Below are 22311 nucleotides of genomic sequence, written 5' to 3'. Positions count from 1 at the left end.
CAAATTTCACAGATTATTTGTCTAGACAGAGCCATTTAGTTATTTATATATTGACCAAGAGGTAGGTATAAATCTGTATATATAACTATGCCACACGAGTTCACCCAGTGCCCCTGTGCAGACTTTAGAGCTCATGTTTCACTTAAGCATATCTTCTAGAAAATTCTCCAGTCTTGATAAGAAAGCTTGAAGGCAGACATAATTATTGTTTCAGTTCCCTACCTCAGGATCTACTGAGGAGCCAGGACAAACAGAGCACGGGCCTGGGCCGTGGCAAGGCTTCTGAGGCACTGCAGCCCTGCCATAAAGCCTCATTCTGAGAGCTTACACCAGGCCAAAGCTTGTGTCAGCATCTTGCACAAAGAATTCATTTCATCCAGGTCTGAGACGAGAGCTGTGATCTCATGGTAACAGCAGTCTGGCGCTCCTCGAAAGTGAAGAGGGAATGAGAAACACGTTGAGCTTCTGCACCAGCTGTATTCTCTGGCCTAGTGGAGGCCAGGGGCCTATAACAAAGGTTTCTCTTCACCTCCTCCACTGTACATCAGCTCCAGGAGTAGCACATGATGCTGCTGGAAGGGGAAATCGTAGCTGCTGCTGGGGTTCGGGGAGCAGATGCCTCTGTTTAGCTCATCAGTCCCACAGGTTCGCTGTGGGGCAAGCGCTGCTGGAGCAGGGCAGCGCAGGGAGAGCTACGGTAGCAGGTGGTTCATGCACAGATTGCTTTTGAGCTGCTGGTTCTGAGGGAACAAAGAGGGACACTGCCGCGCAGTCCTCTCCTGCAAACACTAGAGAGTGAGAAGACACAGCCAAAACTTGAAACTGCTGTCCTCTAATCTGAAATGCACAGAGCGAGCCTTTTTAAAACAGTCTGTCACTATCCATTGTCAACTGCCAGACAAAATCAGAAAATGTTATTTGAGACAGTTTGCAACCAGGAGGGAAGGATGGCTGGCTATCTGCTCTAGTATGCAGGGTTCAAGAGAAAGAGGGTTGCAATTAACCTCTCTGGGCTTTGAAGCAGGTGGTTGGCTCCAATCCCCACAAGTAATTGTAAAAAGCACAGTTTGCCCTGTACTGCCTGTCACAGCCTCCTCGTTTTAGCCTAATCAAGTACTAAAGTAGCTAGCAATCCAAAAGAGTAATTGGGAAACCATTCAATGTTCAGGTCAGCGAAGGTTTACACACCCTTTGGGTGAACAGGTAATATGGAGGGAATGTGAACTGACAAGAAAACAAATAAAGCTTGCCGCATGGTTAATTTTTACAGCTCTCCGCAAAGGTTTTAGTCAAAATCTTACACTTTATCCTCAGCTTGCAGGTCATTTCATAAGGAGACTGAATGAGACAGATGTAACAGAAAGTCAAAATCCTTGTATCAGTTAACCAGTAAGGATTTTTTTTTTCAGTTTTTGAACAGCAAAACCCAACCTTATTATAGTCACTGCCTGAGACAATACTACTTCTGATGGCCAGCATATGGGGAAGAGGCCAGAATGCAGTCTGGCTGCAGGCACCTAAGTCCTCTGCAAACAGGCCCTCCCAGCAGTGGTCCCAGGAGGCAGAGCTCTTGTAGAAGAAGAGGTAGGAATGACAGACCAGCAAATTGCAGACTTTTACAAAAGGTCAGAGGAGCAGTGTGCAGCGCTGCTTTCCACTGAATGTATAAGGGATGCAAAGGCTCATTATTGTGGCTGAGGTTATAAAGAGAACAATTGTAACAAGATTTTAAAATGAATGGTACCCAGAGTAAATGGCTCATTCTCATAATAATCTTAAAACTGTAATTTTGTGATATTCGTTGAATGCCTTCTTTTCCACCTTTTCTGCTATATTGTTCCTGGCATTGTCTTGTTAGCCCATTAGGAAGGACTTGCTGCGCTCTTAATGTTGGCTGATTTTCTTCTGTCTCTTTCATAATTTTATATGGCCACAGCATGGCTATATTTTTTTTCTGGTTTGGATAATTTTGTACTTTGTTTTTATTATTGCTACGTTTGCTTTGGAAACACAGTCTGAAATTACTTCCTCAGCCTGAGGAATCTGGCTTTGTGTATGAGAAACAGCTGAAGACAAGCAGAAGGATGGTTCCTATTCCTATCCTCGTCTTTCTCCCTCTTTCAGTAAGCTTCTTACCTCTTTGCCGTCCCTGGCTCTGATTGCCTTCTGCACTGTGCACTGCCTGAACCCATTGCTGGAGCTTCTCCTAAACCAACAAAGGGATGAAAAGATGTGCCTCATGCCTGGAATCAAATGAGCAAACAAAGGGTTTCTCCAAACACTTTTCTGCTAAGAAAAGCTGTTTATATATAATTTCAGAATTTTACTTGATAGTATTCAGTCCAGAAAATGTCAGACCTTGTTTGGCTGTAATTGTATGTTATGTCAAGACATGTTATTTAGTGTACAGTAAAAAGAAAGTTTTTTGCATTGTTGTTATCAAAGCATTGTATGCATCCTGTAAGGCTTAGCGAAGCCTTTATTTCAACTTCTTCCACAAGCGGGGATTTTTCTATGCAGTTAATTCAGCAAATAGTTCTGCTTCCCCATATCCCAGCTAATTATGTGTACTGGGGTCTACAGATATGTCTCCAAGCAATTCAAGGCAAACGGTAGATTAAGAATATACAGAGTAAAGAAAGGCAAATGGTGCTGAAATTGAAACTAATAAAAACAGAAGCTTTATTCCCTTTTAATTTTAGACATGTGCAGAATAGCCTTTAAAGTGTCATTTTTGAAACATTCTTTTCACATTAATTTGTTTTTGTTGGTGAATCAGTTCTCCCAGTACTGCTCTCTGGTTAGATGCTGTAGTTTCAGATACGTGTTGGCTATAGGAATCCCTTGAGATATGTTATAAGGTTTGTTTTCTGCTCAGAAACAATAGCAGGAATTTAAGTCAGCTATTCCTCAAGTCCTTATGTTGGATATGTGCTTGCTTTTCACCTTTTCAGTGAATAGTAATGTTACACAGAAACAGTATACAAACTGCATGACTCAATGCAGTCTAATAGCTATACTTACAATATCATTATAATGAAAGATTTTCCCTACTACCATAGTTCACTGGAGAAGAAGTAAAAACTGGAATATATCAAGATGGACCTGAAGTATTTCCCATGTTTTTCATTTCCAGTTGTCTGAAAATGCAACATTTACTGAGAAGAAGACCAGATCATTCTGCACTGAAACAGGAGGTACTCCTAATCTTTTGATGTTTGGGGGAATATGGATTGGGGCAGGACAATTTGTCCAGCCCCCACAGCACTGTGGTATCCTGTAACAACAGTCACGTCATCTGTCAACAAGAATATTGCGTTTGGGACAACTGTTTTCAGATACATTTGCTCCTTTTTTTTTAATTACCTGAAGTCTTAATCTTACAACCACTAACATCAATACAATTGATTCAACTGGAGGATGATCAAGGTAGAGATTTCTAAAACTGCAGGAACTTCCATTGGGAAGTCCAAGCCATTTTGAAACTGAAATTTTCTCATGGTAATTCTTTCCAATTGTATTGTTCTAAAGGACTAAAGTGTCAGATCCAAACCTCATGTCTGGACTTCAAGTTTCTCTCCTGAGAGAGAGCTGCAATTTGACAACCACTTGCTTTAAAGTAAGGAGTTTGTGGGAACACAAGTGCTTCAGCACCCAGCCCGTCACAGAACCAGTTCAAGGCCCCTAAGAGCAATGTCCATGGCTACAAGGAGCCACACAGGTAACAGCACCACAGCTACAGTTAATATAGTAACACCCATTACTGTGCTGCCAGACTGGGCCTATTCTGAAGGCTGCTTATGGCACTGGTACAAAATACAAACCGTAATTTATACTCTGGTCTGAAACATAATGATAAGGAGTTGGAAGCAAGATTGAAAGGAAGATCCTTTGTCCAGGAAGCCAAAGATTTGGAGACCTGCATAATAAACTGAAGTGCTGTGTTTTTAAGCAACCAGAAAAATGTGATAGGCTTGTGGAGGGGTTTATCAGTTGCACAGAAGCACAGAGCTCTACATGGACAACATGAGACCATTTTAATGCCAGTGCAGCAGCAATTAGCACAATAGAATTAGCGATACCCTATTGTTTTATTGAAGAAGCCTCAGTTCATTTTCTCTGTAGATGTCACTATTTAACACTACTGGTGAAGAGAAGCAGGATATTGAGGGAGGAGGCAAATGAGACTAGGTGTAGCTTTTAATGATGTCAATGGGTATCTGAAGTTTTAGAGTGTTTTTTACCTTTTAACCCATTGAAATGCTCTGAACTAGAGGGAAGGACAGCATAGAAGACATTAACATTTTGGTTTAACAATAGTGACAATTGCTGTGCCTTAGAAAAGGTGCAATGATCCATGAATGTACAATGAGAATTTTAAAACCTGCTGTACTGAATGAAGTGTGCACTATTCAAAAACTGTTGATCTATGCAAAATTATTAAACAACACATGAGATCTGCCAGGATTTCGGTCCCAGGTGCAGAGCAGCTGCTCGCATTCACTTTCCAGCATGCCGTGCAGGGGCGTTCCTGCTGGAGATGATAAGTTTGGCGGGTGCACAGGTTGAAAGGGGTGGACCAAAGAAGGTGGGTGTGCTTTCACACTCCAGCCTGTTACTTGGCCTGATATAATTCAGGCTCAGTAATAACTGCGGTGCATTCACGGTGGCCGTGCAGCTGTGAGGATGGGCAGACGCTCTGGCATTTTGTTCTTATTGATTATGTAGACTGAATGCTGGAAGTGGTTGGGGGGGGGGGGGGCAGTTAATAGCATTACATGGTTCCTGCCAAAATGTCTTATGCTCCATGTACAAAGATCCTTTGCTAATCAGCTGAGCTTTTAACCATGCTTTTTCTACAAAAATCAAGCTGAGGCATTCTGTAAGAATTAAAAGTTCCTGTGTCTGCTCTCCCCGGTGATTTAGCATCGCCCTGTGCAGGTTAAGAAAAAAAAGACCATCTACATTAGGTGAAATCAACAGCCATATTAAGATGTTGGTGTCTTTGGTAAGTCTTCGTTCACAGTACCTGAATAGTGGTTGGGCCATCAGGGATGTCAGCTCCCCTGCACATGAAGAAATGATGCTTGATACCAATGACTTAAAGATAGTGGTGGCTATGTTGCTACTGGTCGTAGCATAGACATTTCTACATTGAGTTGTGAAACCAGATGGGGCTCTACTTAGATGTGTGAAAGAAAAATGGGATGTGTCTTGTAGGGGATAACACATGACTCTTTTAGCGTTGATCCAACACTCATAAAGTAAATGAGGGATTTTCTACTGATTTACTGGCCTCAGACCAGGAGTTTTAAAGGCCTTCACTTTCTATTGTAATGCAATGACAGCCAACTGTGACACAAGCTTGGAACAGGGAAGATTTTGAGGCAGCGAGACACTCAAGTTTTTTGGTACTTCATACTTGAAGTTGTTTGGCCAAACTGCAATTATCTCTTGATAGAGCAGTACTTCGACTGCCAGGATGCAGGAGAGCAGATGCACATCTCATGTGGTTCAAGCTCATTTAAATCTCAGCACAGTTTGTGTTTCGGAGAAACTTCAGGAACATTCTTTAGTCATTCAACCGCTACTTTTGCTGATAATGGTAACACATGGACCAGAGCTCAGAGCAGTATCTCTTGCTTCCTTGGCCATTTGTGATCAAAATTGTGCCAGTCCCATTCTTGCTCCTTGAGCTGCCATTTCTTAAGCAGTCTGGTATGCAAGTCAGCTTGGCTTCTGCTTGTCTTGTCACCATGATGACAAGCTATGCAGTAGCTCTCCTGGGCTAACATCCTTCCCAGACTAGCATGCTTATCTCTAGACAGACATCTTCATTCTTTGCACTGAGATAAGAGATCTCTCACCAGCACTAAGTCTAAGCACATGCTTTTATGAGGTGTGTTTTGCTTAAGTATTTGATCCTTAAACTTCTGTAGATTAGACATTACCACCACTTGATAGTTTAAGTAAACATCCATGCGCTTCATATTCATCAGCTGGTGTCCCAGAAGGGATTAGGAGTTGTTTATCTGATGAAACCCCAGCAATATGGTGCCAGCTCTTTCTTGCACCAATTTTAATTTCAAACACTGAACCTGCTCTGTAGAAACTGTTTATCAGGTGAAACTAACACATATGTTGGAACTATAAGCTGTTTTTTTCTCTTTTTTTTTTTCACTTGAATTACTCACACAAATAGGGTTATAGGCTGACAGAATAATTTACACATTGTTGAGAAAAGTAAGAGGGGAGAATATTCAGGCAGATGTAACATACTCCAGTTCCACTGAAGTTCTTTGTAAAATAATGGGCTTTAAAAGTAATCTTCTGTGTACTAAGTAAACTTGGTGTTCATGATGCATTGGTCTAATCCCTGTGACTGAAATTTAAGATCTAAGGCTCCATGAAAGTAAAAGAAAAAGAAACAATTACATGCGTATTCACTCAATTTCATGTGTTGCATATCCTTCAGTTTTTTCAATTCCAAATTTTAGGAGGGGTAATAAAGGTTTCTAAAGAATGTGTTATTCAGAAAAATATATATATAATCTACAGGTCAGTTATAACTTGAAGCTTGCCAGCTCTCCTTTGCTGGTTTCTTCAGGTTCCTGGAGAATACAAGTCACCTCCAAATTTCCCCATCTCCCACAAACATTCCATAGATGCTGCAAACGCTGTGCAAAACGCTCAAGGCTGCTGAGTGCGTAGAGCCCTCATGTAGGACACTGGCCACTCAGCCCTCCCAGCTGGGCAGAAACACCGCAGTGTCTTCACAGCAGAGCCAGCGTATACAAAGTCCTCGTGCTGCTCCTGAACTACTCCATAGGGAAGAAGAGCCTATGTGCTGTTCCTGACACTGAAAGACAACTGCGCCCCTTCCCTATGAATGTAATTTGAATATATGGCAACTGCGATGCTACTGGGAAGCCACAACACCAGAAGATGACTAAACAGCCAAGTAATAAAGCTTGTGGGCTTACTGTGTTTAGAGTAAGTAATGTGTTACATCATGAATGTTAGCCACACTGATACAGCCTTTAATCTTGTACTAGTCATGAAAGGATACACCATTCTTATCCCAAAGAATCATTTGAAAACCATAAATAAATAAATAAATAAATAAAATGAAGGAGGGAGGGAGGGAGGAAGGAAGGAAGGAAGGAAGGAAAGGAAGGAAAGGAAGGAAGCTTTTAAATGCACAGTAGTACACTTTTATTTTGCAAAAGAAACTTTGGTCCTATTTTAGTGCATCTATATTTATAAGGTTTCCCTGCTAGTTTTTAGTCTCTGAGCAACAAATAATTCATTGATTAGGAAAAATAAGGAAAAAGGGACATTCAGCAAACAGAGCCAACAAAAACAGCCCTTAAACAGCTTTCACTCAGCAAAGTGCTTCAATAAAATTATTTGGAGAGAATGCCAAGGAGCCTTTACCTTAGAAATTATCTTCCTTCTCTGCTCATATAGGAGTATATAGTTACCCTCTTTCTAGACTGTTTTATGCCTCCAATACAAGATAACGCAGAAAACCAGCATGAAGAGACAGAGTGCATACACAGTAAGTGGCAAAAGCTGAGAGACAATAGCAGGATGTAATTCAGAGAAGCAAGTTTATATATATATATATATATATTTATACACACAAAGATGGTGCAAGTTCCTCACACATACAAGAGGGTCAAACTTCTAGACATTGGTAGATCACACATCTTATTGCACTGCATACACTGCACTTCTGCTAACTGTAATTTTAGCACACCATTCAAAACATTTGGTGCTTTATGTGAAAATTCCTGGAGACATATGAGTCTGTGAAAAACTAAATTTTACCAAAAAAAAAAAAAAAAATAGTTATCTCTAGTGGGTATTAAGAACAGTTTAAAAATGTGAATGCACTCAAGGCCAACATTACAGGCCTTCAGATATGTCCAAAAATTATTTTGAACCCGATTTTTATGCAACGATATTAAAAAAAAAAAAAATGAGGCAAACATTTCCAGAGGGAGGATCTTTGTGTATCTGTAAGGCCCGTATTGGAGCTACAATATATTATGTATATAATTATATATTTTGTATATTATATATTGTATGTTATATTCTTGTATATTATATTGTATATTGTGTAGCAAAAAGGACTTTCTAAATGAAGACAGTATTGTAACGATACAGGGGGCTGTGTCTACATTACAGGGAAGATAAGAGAAGAAAATATTAATTGGCTACAGAGGAACAGAGCTGTAGTGATGTAAAGGTATAAAGACGCCTTTCCATCATCCCCTCCAGTCCTGCCCTGGGTGTCCCAGTCCATGTGCTAGTACTTAAGAATGGTTCTATGTTAAAAATTCATTAAGAATGGTGCTACATTAAAAATTCCTAAAACAAAAGAGACAGGAAAAGCAAAATGAAAATAAATTAGCCGGGTAATCCAAATGTGCAGCAGGTTTACAACTCTGTCAAATGCACTTGATCAAGCTGTACATTAGTTAGCCTGGGTTTTGGTAAAGATATATTACATTTTACATATATTACAGACTCTAATCAGTTAGCCCAAGCTGAAGTCTTTCCACGTTTGCTACCAAAACTAGTTAGTTTAAAGTTAGCAGAGATTTTATGTGAATTTTGGTCACACTGCCAATCCCAAACAGGCTTACTCAGGGGGATATTATGGCTTGTGATGAACCACCAGAGAGGTGCAATCAGATGTGGGGTATTCCATGCACAAATAAAGAAACTACTTTCCCTTGAAATCCTAGGTCCTTATCTTCCTTTCCTCTCCTAGCTTGCTATAGCTACAAAAAAAAAAAAAAAAAAAAGGCTAAAAATTAATGTGAACTACTGATTTCATTTTTAATTAATGCAAATTTTTTCTTTTGTGCTATTGTTCTCTGAAGACACTTCCTTCCCCATTCCTATTAAACAGAGAGACAAAATTAAATAGAGACAAAGTAATCCAGTGCTATGACTGTCACATTTCTGCCCGAACAGAACAGAAATCCCATGCAACTGATATTGTGTCCCTGGCACGCACTGCACGAGGTAACAGGTGTTATACTGGGGTTTTATAATCTTTGTGAAAACACCACTGAAGACTTTCTAGATTATTTTGCCTTGAATTTTTTTTAGAAACTCATGTTCCCTCTCTTATTCCCTGATCTTGGAGTTTTCTTAATACTGGCTTCTCAGCCAGCATCACATGGACGTTTTTTTGCAGCGTTCGTGCTGCAAGCACACGTTGGACGCTGCTATAGGATAGCTGTCATCGCCTCCTCTGTGGCTTCATTTCCTATTTCAGCCTAAAAACTTCAAAGACTTTCTTGCATTGATCTCCCACTTCTGTTGGCAAAGGAGGGCTTAGTGAGGTTTTGTTTGGGATTTTAACTACACCTGCTGCAAATAACTATACACTTTTTCTGTCCATTCACCTTAGTCTCTGATAGCTTTCATATTCTTCCCTTTCAGCTCTTTCAGTCATTTTTCAGCTCTTCTTTCGTTTTTGTCCCTCTTACAACTTATAGCTATGTGGCTTCCCCTATCTATTTTATTCACCTGGCCTGAAGACTTTCAAAAGGGGTATAAGCGAGTGAGGTCCCCACATCCTCTTAATTTATGTTGCTGATGTGTGCCTGAGATTACCCTTTGCAGACATTTAAGAGCTGCTACACTCCGAGTCAGTGCCAGAGGGCTTGCTACACCTACACAGAAGATGAGATCCAGTGGGACACAGCCACAAGGAAGGTTTCTCCCCCTGTTGTCTGAGGAACTTTCAACACCTAAGGAAGAATTATCACAAAGCCATCTTTAAATATACATTCTTGAGCTTTTAGTGCACTGGAAAGCTCTTCCCAACCTCCCGTCTTGCTACAGGATGTCTTCTGCCCCTGAGCAGCAGGAGGGCAGAGTCACGATGTTCCTCTGACCTTTGCCCAGCGCTGCTTCCAACGTCCCGGCTTGGTGCCTGCAGACATGTCAGAGAGAACACGGCCCTGGACGTGCACTGGTCTTTGACAAAGCCACAAGAGTCTGTCCACTCAAATCACTTTGGCCAGAGCAGCAGGTACTGGGGAATAGCATACGTCCACTTTATTTACTGTTTGCTAAAGGATGACATGAAAAAGGACACAAAGGTTATCACCACTGACATGGTGCTTATATGTAAATGCTTTAAACTTTCACGGAGGGGAGAGTGCATGAGTTTACAGGAAATTATTTCTGCTTGCCAGTAATTTCACCTTTATAACACAACATCCTCCTGCAGCAGGCATCTCCTAAGTCATCTTGTGGCTACCAAAGATATTAGATTCTGTTTACTGAAATAAGTCTATTAAAGTCTCATGTTTTTTGCAGGTCATAGATGTCGTCCTATTGATTTAACTTGAAAGAGCGCTTTTTCAGTGTTAGTAAGCTGTTTGCTTTTCTACAGTTTGCTGCCTTCCTCGTTACCTAATGTGGACTGGCCGTAGGTCACCAGTTTTTAGTGACCGCATGCCCAATGCCAGGTATCTACACTTATTGATTCAACATTAAGGGCCATTCTTGTGCAGATATAATCTGCCTTCCCAATCTATAGTCTACTTCATTTCCACCTATGCATCTCTATTCAAGGGGATCATTCAGCAAAGATTTTATTCAAACTAGAATAACTAAAACATACTTCTGGTCCCCTGTGCTGCTCAGGAGGCATGCTATGTAGAAAACGTCTGCGCTTTGAGGCTTACATCTTACACACTTTATAGTATCTGCAAGGTGCTGTCAGAGTCTTCAGAAGCCATGGAAAAGGTTTGGTGCAAAGGGTTCATTTCTCATGGGGTAAAAAAGGTTGTGTGGTTTAAGCTGGCAGGCAGCTCAGCACAACGCAGCTGTTCGCTCGCTCCCCCCAGTGGGATGGGGGAGAGAATTGAAAAAAGGTAAAAATGCAAGAACTTGTGGGTTGAGACAAGTACAGTTTGATAAGAAAGGAAATAAATAAATAAATAAACAAACAAACAAAAACAACAACAAAAAAAGACTAAAAAAAACAAGTGATGCAAACGCAACTGCTCAGCACCCACTGACTGATGCCAAGCCGATCCCCAAGCAGCAGCCCCTTCCTGGATAAATCACTAGTTTTACTGTTCAGCATGATGCCATCGGGCATGGGACATCCCTTCAGCCACTCTGGACCAGCTGTCCTGGTTCTGTCCCCTCCAAGGTAAAGGCTCCTTGTGTACCCCCTGGCCTCCTTGCTGGCAGGGCAGCAGAAGCTGAAGTCCTGGGCTCTGCGTGAGCACTGCTCAGCAACAACTACAGCCCTGGTGTGTTATTAGTATTATTCTCATCCCAGATCTGAAACACAGCATCATACCAGCCACTAGGAAAAGAATTAATTCTATCTTAGCTGAAACCAGGACAAAAAGCCAACTCAGTGATGACACCTAGACAGCACTGGGATCTGCTGTGCCTTCCTAGAAAGCCCGTGCACAGTGGCTGGGGCTGCCCAAAGGGGTCGGGCAGTGCATGTCCTGCACTGTGCTGGAGAGCCTAGAAGGGATGAGCTGCTCTGGTTACGTTTCTGCTTTTCAAGGTACTTTATATTTCTTTTCCTTAGTTCTCTTCTCTTTCAATCGCATCCTAGCCTTCTTTGTTTAGTATCACGTTCATTTTCAGGCACCTCAGGCTTTTCCATGAGCTTGCTGTGACTCCTTCTGAACTCCCAGTGACAGACAGAAAAACAATTATTTGAAAGACAGGCAATGGCAGCCTTCTTCAGAATCTCTTCAGTCTCACCAAATAGGATCCCTTCCCAGCCTAGCTCCACAGACACTCACACAATGTCAGCAACCTTCTCAAAGAAGTCATGATCCTGTACAAAACCATCTGTGTATTATTCAAATGGGCTGAAGCTAGAGGCATTTTCTTACAAGAATTAAGGAGATCCAAGTTGGCAATAATACATTTTTGCTCGGCAAAATTAGTTACAGAAGATGAAAATATCAGTAATAACATAAGGCAGTTAAACAAGCCACATTGTCAAGTTTGCTAAGAACAGAAGGTCCTAGCAAATGGCTGTCTACTAGACTTTAGACAACCATACTCACCACCAACATTGTAAAAAACAAACACGCTGTAACCTAAATAGTTAGAGCTGCATGGCATCCGCAGAGTGCTGGGAAACATGCACAGGTTATGGGCATTTGCCTTATGCAACGCACAGCACAAAGAGAAGCCTCCCAGCAGCTCCTCAGCTCTCCACCGTAACAGCGCGGGCTGTTACAGCACTCTCGCCACAGTACAACACGGTACCGGTGTTGTTTCCTCCCAGGGTTATGGTGCATAAAAGGGCAAAGGCATCCCAGGGCCTCCACGGGCAGCTCACCAGGAGCTGCCACGGGACAGGCTGGAAGGAGGAGACCCAGCTCTGGGCAGCCTGCTCCCAGCACAGCACAGCGCCCTGCCTGCAGCCACCGGTTCCCTTCTGTCCTTTCTTTGCATGTGTTACTTTGACCTTGCCTGGGGTACTCTGGTCCTGATCATTACTCAGTGATTTTGCAAACATTGCGTTGGCATTTATAATGCACAAAATGTGTGTAAAAGCACAACAATAAGTAATTTAGTCCATGGAAGGATTTTCTCATTTTACCCTGATAATCCTTCATGCTAAACTCACTACAGGTTGGGGAAAGCTAAAAGACTACAGGTTCTGCATGGCAGGCACTATTTAAGCCTGCAGTTTTCCAGTACTGGTGTATTGAAATCTTTGATTTGTGGGGTGGCAATAAAAGACATGGAAAGAAAATCTCCCCTGGCAACGTATACTCTTGAAAGGCCCTTTCAAAGCAAACATTCCAGCAGTGAGAAATACTTCAGCATGCTGCCAGTCTGTCCTCCTCCTGTCTTCCCTCCCTGCCTCCCCAGCCTATGTGCTTAGTATTGGAATAATAAATTTCTTTGTGCCCCATATTACACCATTTCTGGAAAGAAACTGTTTCACGTCACCTTGGTGCACTTGGCTAGGGGAGACCTCACAATCAAAGGTTATGTTCTTTCACGCAGCTCTATCAGTATTTTATGTTCCTTTGAGGCCAAGTGGTATCAGCTGGCCATATAGCATTCAGGTTTGGGGAAGAAAAAATCATTGTATTCTGAAATGCTGATTGCATCAAATGGCAACTAGATTGGAAGACAGTAATCATGCTGGGCTCAGGCGATTAAAAACTCACTTGGAAAATTGGTGCTTGCTGAGCCTCTATAGAAAGAAATGAATTAGGAAGGAAAACAATAAGGAAGGGCATACATTAATTTTGCTCTGCAGTGGATAATGTTGAGTGTAAGAGATCTAAGGAAGAATTGTGTGTCTCAAGGATTTTCTCTTATTTTTTCAGGAGGAAACCTAAGAGTCAATGGGGAGGGGTTGCAAATTTAATCCAGACAGTAATCTCAGAAGCAGGAATCAGAAAAGTGCAAATAAATACAGCATATAAATAGTAGATAGCATTTCCTGCTAGGAACTCATCATTTCTGACAATGCAGCTCAACAGAGAACTCTCCCTTGCTGGCAGTTCTGCTGGGCAATCTCCATTCTCTGTTCCCTGGGTAATGTCATTCCCCTCCTCACTGCTAAGCTGCTCTGGATATTTGTACAAGTAACTCAATAAAGGATTACCTCCCAGAACGTCTATATTGTGGCAAGCCCTGTGTAACTCTTATTCAGCTGTGAGATCTGTAGGGTAGGCGCTGTTTCCACACCACTTTTATACAGTGTTGAGTACATTGTCAGTACTCCACAAACAATAAATGCATTCAACTCAAATAAATGCCCCCATCTTCTTCAATAAGGTATACATGTATTTAACAGCCTTTTCTTGACACTCGCAAGAGTTCATGTCTCTGCTCACTGTTCCTCCATTTATTACAATACATCCTTTTTTCTGGCTCATGACAGATTTCTGATCTGCATTCCTGTTTAAGGGAGGTTTATTCAGCAGCGCAGGACGGAGGACAGCCGCAGGACACCATAGGGCTCTCCAGCAGAAGCAGGCTGGAACTCCCTTTGACGGAGCTGCCAGGTCTGTTAGCTGCTGGCTACGTGCTGCTAAAATGCATTTTTACAACGTGTGAAGGCCACGTCCTGCAACACTTCTCACAGGAGTAGTCCCTACTCTCAGTAAATGGGACTATTTGCACGATTATTATGGGAGCAAAAACAGAACAGGAGTGTCTGGAACAAAGTACTAAGGTGACCGAGGTTCCTCTTCCAGGGTACAGTCTACAGGTTTGTCTTCCAGGGTACAGTGCTATCAGTGCCAACACTGGAGGCTGTTTGACCACTGACTATGTTAAGAGGAATACACGGTCAATATGCTTGCTTGCTCTAGAGTCACTACCACTTCCAATGCTTTTCCTCAAGATAAAGTCATCAAAGGAGTAAAATTTTGATTATCATCAAACCAGTGATCCATTTTCACGCTGAATTCAGTGGAAAGCTGCTTAAATCTGCAGCCAAGCACCACAGAATTCCAAATATGCCCCACTGAGGAGCTCTGAAATGGAGAGGCAATGAATTTAGTTTCTATTTCCAATTGAACAAATTTGAAGTTTTAAACCACCGAATCTGATAGGCATGCTCAAGTACAGCCTGTAACAAAGCTGGAAGAGGACAAAAGCAACACCCCACCAAGAATCTTCCATTCCCTGTACCTTATGCAAATGGAAAAAAGTACCATTTATAACTTCATTTTGTTCTTTCATCCTTATTTAATGACTTGTCCAACTCATTAACCCAGTATTTAGCTGCTGTTCTTTATGGCTGGATTTTCCTCATTCCCCTCAAAATCACAGATATGCCCCAATCCTTATGCACAAAGGTACACAGCTGTCTAGCTACTTGTATTTCTTGTCCTGTTGCTGTTTCTATAAAGGAAACCAAAATAGTTCTCATTCTGGTTTCCAATTCTGTACGATCAAAATGCAAAAATATTAATAATTAAAAATATACCAAGAACAAGACTGCCTTCTTCCAAAGATGAGGAAGGGAGTTGGTTACTGTCAAAGGTAGGTGCTTCTAAGTCAAATAAATTAAGTGCACTTCAGAATGATGGTGGTGTGTCAGGCTCATCATCTCCATCCTCAACTCCTATTATGTATCTCAAGGGAGTGCTTCCCGAAGTTCATCATTTTCTCCCAACAACAGTTACTTATTGCTACATTTGCTTTTGCTGAGCCTGGACTGAGCTGTTTACTATGTGCATACTAAGAGTATAAAATATTCAGAGTTTATCCTAAGCAATATCGCAGTTCAGGCTAATGACTGTTTCCCAGGACTGGGATCCATGCCCTTTGCATTTCTGCTCTCCGAGCAGCCAAATGCTAAGCCATAGAATTGTTTTCTTCCTCTGAAGCAGCAGCTGGTCCCTTGGAAGACACCATAAGCATCTCTGCCGAAATCTGTGTAATTGCACATGTCGGTATGGTCTGTTCTTAACGGATCCTCTCCCAGACAAAACACTGTTTTCTCAAGCTGGCTTTGAAGACTGTGTGTGTTTAAAAATAACTTCAGGAAAATACACACATATATTTTGCTATAAGCTGTGTACAATGCGTACTGTGTACAGAATATTAATTCTTCAATATGTGATTTTGTGAGACTGCCTCACTGGCATCCTTATTGCTATACATGGAACTGTTTTGTGTGCAAATATGATTCTAAACGCGAAGTTTTAGCTTGGCACATTCACAAAACACTATAGATTTCAACCTGTTGCTGTGTAACAAGGGTGTTTTTTTGAGACAAATCCTTAATATCAGTAAATGGCTATGCTTTTCTTTTCTGATCATGCTTTGTCTGGCTCTGAAACTAATTAGCAGAATCTGGTGACCTGAATGTCAGAACCTCTGATATTTCAACAAAAAGCAAAATCCTTAACTCAACAGTCGACATATTGCAGAGAGAGCTGCCATACTCTCCTGCCTCTCTTTTATGACTAATAAAGATGAACTTTGTATAGGGGCAAAGGGGGTGTTTTCTGGCCAAAATAACAAGAAACCAGAAGATCTAATTACAAGTTTAATGCATTTCAAGCAACTCAATGATCTCTAATTATTGCTCTAACTTAGGTATACCTGTCCGCAGGTATCAAAGACAAGATCTCTAACGAGTTTCTTGCCAGTAAATCCTACTGAGACAGCTGTATCCTCATCATCCCTCTGGCACAACTGAGACAGACCAGCAGCTTCACAGAGGAGGTCTGGAGCACAGCAGAGAGGTAAACCAGGACTCCTGGGTCCCAGGCAGGATCCTCCTAAATAATCCTTCTGTTCAGCTGAGGAACACTTTGCTGCCGTAAGCATCTTCCCTGTGCCAGGCATCAGGGGGAGTCATTATTTCAGAGGATTTGTAATGGACTGCAGAGTCCATCACCTCCCAGCTCTCAAAGATGGATGGAAATGAAGCTGACAGTGACTTGAGGTTGTTACCAGCTGATTTCATGGAGCTGATGATACTGATTCACTGGCACTAATCAGGTGAGATTAAAAGGACTGCTTGGGCAAGGAGATGGACTCACCAAATTAAACATTTGCACTTCAAAAGGTTTCTAGCTGAGCAGCTGCCTGCTGCAGCCCCAACCTGTCCCCAGCCCTGGGGTAAGATAGAGTGGTTAAGCCTCCAGGTCTGTCAATCTTGAACCACTCAGCAGCATAGAGGAAAAAAAATCACTTAAAAAATAAGATCTAGCTCAAAATGAATTGTGTAATAAACCAACTGGCACCAAAGTAAATCCATCATATAAACGAGTAGAGAGTATTTTCACTGCTCCCAGAAAGAGTTTGAACTCCTAGAGTAAGCTAATTTCTGAGCAAGCGTCCACAAAATCAAGCTCTCAGGTAATGAAGTGATAGGCACTCAAAAATATGATGGATGGAGAAACAAGATCAGCTCCACTTTATGTACATTTCATTCTCGATCACATACTTTAATGGTGAAGCAGCTGCAGAACTTGCAAATGACAAGCACTGCCTTTGTTTGCAGATCTCCTGCATAAACCATTGCATAAACAGCCGCAAGCAGGTGCTTCTTGCTCTGAGTTGTCCTAAGAACGTGCTGTGGGTCTGCAGCAGGGAAGTGTTCCCAGAATTCAGTATCATCTAAATTACAGAACTGCAGTATCCCTCCCTATCTTTGTTTGTTTGCTTGTTTGTTTGTTTTGGAGTCCCTTGTAGCAGCTACTGTGCTGGCATTAGAGATCAGTGTGCCCACAGCTGTTGAATAAGGTCCTCAGTCGCTCGTCTGCTTTTGTCTGTAAGAGGGAAGAACCTTCCACAGATTTAATCTGGTTCAGCTATTATTACCTTTCCTGCCTTTCCTACACCATTTTTACAGCATATTAGATAAAACCTAGCTGGCTGCTGCTAGCAAAATTAGGTCTTCTATTGTTTTAACATTAATTATGGAGAGTTCAAGATAAGGTTTGTGTTAGAAAAGTAGGGGGTAGGAATGGTTTGAATTTGACTTTCATTATAATTAGACAGGAAATTATGAAAAGGTGAAAAATAATTCACTGAAATGCTTTCCTCTAGCAAGCTGACAAGAAAAGTGCATTCTTGCACAGAAGAGTTCATGGTATATTACTGCAGCACCATTGTTTTTAATGTATGCCTCTGCCTGGGCACATTCAGCCTGTTTCTACTGCACTTCACATGTGGGCAGAAATGAGGAGGATGAGGCCCTCTGGCTCCCTTCTGTTCAGCTGAGAGCCTTTTCTGTTACAAAAAATTAGGCTAAATTAGTCCGTGGTGTAACTCCATGGAAGCCATTTGAATTACTGCAGACATTAATTTGTACCACCAGTCAATTTCTGCGTAACTTGCAAAGAACATGAAAATATGACTAATCTAAGAATGAATTAATTGGGCAGCTGTCTCTCTTTCATTTGTACACTACTGAGATAAACATTTGGACTAAGAAGCTGTCCTCATTATAATTTTCTCACTTGATGCTGCTTTGTGGGTGATGTTTATGACTACCACGTAACTAAAATGTTTTCGGAATTTTTCTTCATGTGAAATTACTACGGTTCAGGCTTTTAAAGACACTTCCATAGGGAGGACAAAGTAATGCATGAACCTTACCTGGAGCATCTAAGAAGCTGTAAAGATTGACAGTGCCAGGGCCCCTCAGGTTAGACTTCCCTCTGCAATACAACCATCTCAAGGTCGTCACTCCACCACTGCCATTGGTCTAACTTGACTTCCCTCGAACTGTGACCCAAAGACTGATGGAGAGCAAGCAAAACCCGCTTTAACAGGCCAGCAAAACTTCAGCAGTGCTTATAAGATGGATGGGCAAAGAAGGTCTCTGCCATGATACAACTGCTTTAATCCTTTTCTTCCCCACCTGTGAAGACCGAGGCCCCATGGTTCAGCACACATATAGAAAAGGCACATCCTACCATGCTACAGCTCCTTTATCTCTCAGTGTTTTACCCACCACCAGAGTAGCTGAGTAACTTGTGCATAAATTTGTCAAGTTGCCATCACTTCTTTCCTTCCAGCTTCACCACCCTGTTTAGCTCTGGTTTGCAGGAAAAGCAGGACTCCTGGGGAGAAGTCCTTCAGGAGGGTCCATGGCAGAAGACCACTGAAGTTAATGGGATTTGTGGAGATAAGGATTTTGTCGACAGTAGCTTGAAAAATTACATAAGGCAAGCTGAGGCTGGCAAAAGATGTTTTCTCAGCCTTGTTTGCAGATAAGGAAGTGAGATTCCAAAAGGAATGACTGACTTCCCACAGTTACACAGGAAATCAGCAAAAGATATGGAAATTAATGCTGAGAAGCATTTCCGTGCCTTAATCATAAAGGCAATCTTTTCTTTCAAATGCCAAAAACATTAAACATCCCTTTTCAATGACGGAATAAACATCAGAGTTTCTCTGACTCAGAGCAATATTTCCATCTAAAATTTTTAAAATGTTTTTTACATTTTTAAAGCCATTTCAAGGTAAAATGGTTGGTAGCATTATGACCTGTGTCAAACTGTAGGGAGCAGCAACTGTAGGGACCAGGGATGGCAGTCCAACTGAACAAGCTGATCTGGTCAACTCCGCTGAGGATCAAGTCACAATAAGATTGGAAAATGCAAGGTCAAGACGTAATGAGTGTGTTTCACTATATTTACCACTAATTATGTAGGCTTTGAAAAATAAGGACTGAAATACTCTCTTTCTGGGAAGCTATTAAAGTGTTATGCGGAGGAGATATATGGCTTTGGACAGGATGGATTCACATCTTTTGTCTACTAATAAATCACTCAGCATCTATCTGTTTGACCATCTCTGAGTAGTATTTTTATCAATGTGATACCTAGGTAGCTGCCCAGATAAGCACATTTTGTATAAATACATAATAGCCTGGGCCAAAGTCTGTTTCTATTTAAGCTAGATTCAGTTCATTGTGTCTTAATTGAAAATAATGGTGTTAGAGCAGTGATCAAAGAACTGTTTCATTAATTGTCTATTAAATCATTAGCTATTAAACAGAAATAAAAGGTTAAGAATGCAACACTCTGTTCTGCCCAAAAGAATATGAATATCTCTCCAATTACAAAAGAAACAATAAAGGCAGAATTAACAGTGAAAAGAAGCTCAAGATAAGGCAATTACATCCAAAATGCCTGACAACCCTTATTAGAGGGTTTAGCAGTACAACGTATGTAGAAAAGGCAACACAAATCTGGAAGCAAAGTCAATAGTGAGTTTACCAAAGGGGCTTGTAAAGGAAATATGCATTTTTATGAAAAAATACAGGCACATAAAGCTTGTACTAAATTTTAACTCGGCTAATTAATTGTTATGGATTCAATCTTGCAACCAATACATGTATTTCCAGTTAAAAATTATGCCTGAATAGCATTCAGTCTGAGAGTACCTCTCAGTAATTTGTGACTAAAATCCATTATAACGGTGTTGTAATTTTCACAAAAATAATATTACTCCCATTTTGAAACCCTTTCTATCACCAGGATGGGGCAAGTTGAACTCAGTGAAGACCACACTCAGACCTCTTGTTTTCATGCATTAAGCCAATAGCCTTGGATATCAGGTCTGGGAAAGAGTCCCAGAGGCACTCTTCTGTCAGTGATTTGATGCGCAAATAATTTTACAGAGTAGTCAAATGATGACCAGATTTACACCCAACTTGGCCACTAAAAAAAAAATAAGGGAAGGGGGGTGAGGGAAAATACAGTGCAAATCTTGTAAAACCTGTGCAGAATTTTGCCTAGTGTTTTGGTCTGCTCTCCCCAAATCATTGAAAGGGGGAGGACCCACATCAACTTGAAGGTGCTTTGGAACAGGTCTACTTCCACCTAGAAATACAACCCATCTTGAAAAAAGCAAGAAAGGAAGATGGTCAAAGGGCAAGAGCTTTGCTTTCTTGAAGTGCATAAATCCACAAATGCAACTGGTAATCTTGTCTCTGCTCAAAGAGGTCATGTCAAGTTTTATTTAGCTGCAAGCTTCAGTGGACCTCTTAAATTCAGGAACCATAACAACTTCATACCCAGCTTTGACAGGACATCCATATGGACAACTGCTGATTGAACTAAATGGACTTTAAACAAGCAGTGTTTTGAAATGCAACATCTCCCTAACATGTGCAGATACTAATTTTATTAGTGGAAGAGGAAGGGGAGTCCTTTTCCTGACCTTTTTGTATCTGGTTCAGTCTAGCATTCTCTAACTATAGCAAGTCCTAGAAATACTAGAAATCCAATTAATAGAAACAAAAGTCCACATACACAATCTTTTAGATCGGTATCTGGTTTTCTGAAGTACAAAGAAAAGAAAAGACAGTCTGAGCAATAATATACTGATGATATATAACTTGGTGCTTGAGTTTATAATAGGAGCACTTCGTTGTAAACTGATAAATAATAGCCACTAATCAGATACGAAGAGCTGTACAGTAAATAGCAAAAAAAAAAAAAAAACCAACAGCAAAATTTATCAAAAGAAACTGCTTCTATGACAATTAAATTAGTCATAAACAAAGATATTCATTCATGTCCTTTCTGGTAAGAGCTCTCAAGGAAATTTGGTTACCAGAAAAACAAAATGTGATTTTTCTTTCCCCATCTAATATATAACATAAAATAGAGAAGCTGGAGCTCAGGGTAGAGATTCAAGAAACCTCTTCCACATCACTGGCCAAGGGCAAACGTTGGAACAGTCACTTTCACGAAAAGGGATTATTACACTGATTTCCTTTGCAAAATGTTTTAAGGTCTGAGAAGTGCTAGGCATCACTCTGTCCCTGAGGATTCAACTGCACACGTGCCTCTTCTCAATCACTTGAATCTTATTTATGAATAATTTGCCTTCAAGATAAACAGAGATAAAAACATTCATGAAAAAACTTGGAAGCAAGCAGAGGTTGTCTGACCAAGACTTTTGCCCAAACCTATCATGTCTTTCCTATAGCTACTTAGGATCAAGTGGATGTCATCTCTCATCTGAGAGTCTCAGAAAAAGGATATCTCTATGAAATGTACAGTTGCTCTGTAAGCACTTTAACTGCAAAGGAATTTCTTTGTTGTTGGAAATAAAATGCAATGAGATGTTTGTTTTAGAGTATTTAAATATCAGTAACAAGCTCATTCAGAGTTGTCAAAAGTAAGAAGGTGAATTTTTCATTCCAGCATATGGTCTTCAAAATAAATGACAGCTTTGCTATGTGCATTTCTTTAGCCAGACACAGAACACGAAAAATTATCTGACAAATACAAGCTATCTGTTAGGACCTCTGCAGTCTTATCTAGAAAGAGGTTACATTGATAGGTAAAAATAGTACAAACTAAATAAAAATAAAAAAATAAAAATAGTACAAACTAAATAGTAAAAATAGTACAAACTAAATAGTAAAAAAAAGTACACAGGTATAGGATGTGGGTTTCAAATGCAACCTGAAGAGACCTTTTAAAAGTAGTTATAAAAGGGACTGGGTCAGGCCTGGGATACATTCAGACATGACACAGTTAGCAGACAGAATATGAGGAACTTGTTTTTTCAGAGCTCCAGAGTTTATAATAAGATCTACAGGTTATAGGATTACTATATGTAAAAAAGGATGAGTATACTATCCCATTTTTACAGCATTTTTATATAATATACTGTATTTTCCTGGAATTGAGACAAAGAAATCATCTTTCTAGGACAACCCAAAGAAGTTCATAGAGAATACAGGAAAACAACCCTATATAGAAGCCATTGTACTCAATTCCGATGTTCATTTAAAACAACAAAAAACAGCCTCAAACCACATAATAAATCAAATAAATC

The 22311-nt window shown here is 40.7% G+C and overlaps 1 protein-coding gene and 1 long non-coding RNA gene across 7 annotated transcripts in view; one reads left to right on the top strand and one right to left on the bottom strand.

Annotated features, from left to right (window-relative positions):
* The window catches only part of LOC308179671, a 272263-nt gene extending 258060 nt beyond the window's left edge, over positions 1-14203 (top strand). Inside the window, exons 9-10 of one of the 2 annotated variants that reach the window (XR_013940473.1) lie at positions 1410-1584; positions 3137-14203. This is a non-coding gene — a long non-coding RNA (uncharacterized lncRNA). The remainder of the gene's footprint in view (positions 1-1409; positions 1585-3136) is intronic. The other variant, XR_013940474.1, reaches the window with a different exon arrangement.
* The window catches only part of TMEM132B (transmembrane protein 132B), a 254325-nt gene that overhangs the window by 20631 nt on the left and 211383 nt on the right, over positions 1-22311 (bottom strand). The gene's annotated exons all lie outside the window — the stretch shown is intronic.

Source organism: Anser brachyrhynchus (assembly GCF_964034855.1).
Source record: "Anser brachyrhynchus genome assembly, chromosome: 17".
In the NCBI taxonomy this organism is placed as follows: domain Eukaryota; kingdom Metazoa; phylum Chordata; class Aves; order Anseriformes; family Anatidae; genus Anser; species Anser brachyrhynchus.
This window is presented reverse-complemented; position numbering and strand designations above follow the sequence as displayed.